Source organism: Enhydra lutris, unplaced genomic scaffold, assembly GCF_002288905.1.
Source record: "Enhydra lutris kenyoni isolate GAN:26980312 unplaced genomic scaffold, ASM228890v2 scaffoldscaffold29, whole genome shotgun sequence".
Classification (NCBI taxonomy): domain Eukaryota; kingdom Metazoa; phylum Chordata; class Mammalia; order Carnivora; family Mustelidae; genus Enhydra; species Enhydra lutris.
Genome location: NW_019154113.1, coordinates 4963023 through 4965339, shown reverse-complemented (window position 1 = coordinate 4965339; position 2317 = coordinate 4963023).

Genomic DNA, 2317 nt, shown 5'->3' with positions numbered 1-2317 from the left:
AAGATTTTTTTTTTTTTTTTTATTTGACAGAGAGAGAGAGAGATCACAAGTAGGCATAGAGGCAGGCAGAGAGAGAGAGGGGAGGAAGCAGGCTCCCCGCGGAGCAGAGAGCCCGACGCGGGGCCCGATCCCAGGACCCTGAGATCATGACCGGAGCCGAAGGCAGAGGCTTCAACCCACTGAGCCACCCAGACGCCCCTGCTTTACCCTTTCTATAATTCAACATACTACTTAGACTTTTTTTCTTTCTAATTCCAGTTAATTTAAAGACATTTACCAATGAAATAAAAGAAAAATTGGGGAGAGCATCAAATTTCAGAGGGTGATTTCAGACTCCAAACTATGACTACGTAGATGGGGGTCCAACTAATTACTGAATCTAAGCATATTCTGGGGGCTTTGATAAATTTTCCTGAATTTTAGAGTGAGTAAAGGCATATTTTCAGTATATTTTTTTTAAAGTAGGGATAATAACTTTTACCTGACAAAAACAAAGCCTATTTGAAAGGCATCCTGGCCAGAGGTACAAAGGACATAGTTGCTTGTGGGATCAAGTCTAGGCCCTCAAGTCCATTTCTGGTCAGTCTCTAGGGCTCCCTGCTGAGCCCCCGACCCCAGAGGACAGCAGTAATCTGGGTTAGATCTCTGTTCAGCTGGGTGGGGTTGATATCCAGGAAAGATGAAGCTAATTTAGCGATTCACAAAACCCCACAAAGGCAAAGGCAAAGGTGGGAAACAGCTTGGTACTCCAGCCCTGGGATACGCCTGACTTGGCAAGGCCCAGTACCTGTGAGTTGCAGCAAAGGGGAGGAAGCCCAGCCCAGGACAGGGCCTCGGCCTGCGTGGGGACAGGGACACAGCTTCAGCCTGGCTGGGGATATGGACCTGGGACAAGGCGTGGGCAGAGACAGGAACCAAGGAAACGGCCTCGGTTTTTGTGGGGACAGGGTCAGGGCCTCCGCCTACACGGGAACAGGGACGCGGAACACGGCTTCGGCCTGCATGGGGACACGGCCTTGGCCTGTGCAGGGACAGGACACGGGCTCAGTCTGCGTGGGGACATGGACCTGGGACAAGGCCTAGGCGGAGCCAGGGAGCCAGGGTCTGGCCTCAGCCTGTGTAGGGACAGGCGCCCAGCTCAGCCTCTGCAGCCCCGGCTCAGGCACCTGCGAAGTCCGCCCAACCCGCATACACCCGGACCAGTAGGCCCTGGGAGCCTCATCCTTCCCCCGCACCTTTCTCCTCTGTTCAGAGGCCGAGACTCCTGGTGCGCCCAGCCTGGGCCAGGGGTCAGCACAGCGGTGCATCCTGGGAGGAGGACTCCTCCAGGCCTGGGGGCGTGGTGGGGGTGGGGGTGGGGGTGGGGGTGGGAGAGGGGATGGGGTGGGGGGCGGAGTGGGAGCTAGAGCGGGGGTGCGGGAGGGGAGCCCCAGCAGGCAACCAGAATACTGCAGGGTAATGACATCAGCATCGTGTGTGGGTGCCCGGTTCATGGCAGGGACTGTACCTGGGCTGCACTTCTCTTAATGGGCACCTGACCTTGTAACACAGACCTATAACATGGGCTGGATAACTTGCCGGAGCTGCCCAGCTAGTACATAGCGCTGCTCGGATTCCAACCTGAGTTTTTTGTTAATTCCAAATATGCTGCCCTTGTTACTGCCCTACACAACCTCTCCAGAGGGTAAATAACATTGTAACTGGTCTGTAGACTATTCACAACTTCCGGGTGCTGGGAGAGGCAGCTGGAAGCAGTTCTAGAATAATTCCCTAAGCCCAGGTAGGCAGTGATCTCCTATTACAAGGTTGAATGAACAGCGGTAGATCAATAAATAGAATACAGGTAAAAAGGAGCCATGAAAAATCTCCAGGAAAAGAGGAAGAGCATTATTTCTTTGAATATTTGATTAAAATATAAATCTATGGAAATCATTTATAGAGGAGATAGTATAGTGTAAGGAAAACAGGCTTTGAAACCAGACAGCCCTAGGTTCAAATTCTGCCTCTTCAATTTACTAACTTTGGGATATGTGACCTTGGGCTTTATAATGTGATTTATAGCTTTTTATTTTTTTATTATTTTTTTTAAGATTTTATTTATTTATTTGACAGACAGAGTTCACAAGTAGGCAGAGAGGCAGGCAGAGAGAGAGAGAGGGAAGCAGGCTCCCTGCTGAGCAGAGAGCCCGATGCGGGACTCGATCCCAGGAACCTGAGATCTTGACCTGAGCTGAAGGCAGCAGCTTAACCCACTGAGCCACCCAGGCGCCCCGATTTATAGCTTTTTAAAATGTTAATTTCCTCATGAGTAAAATGA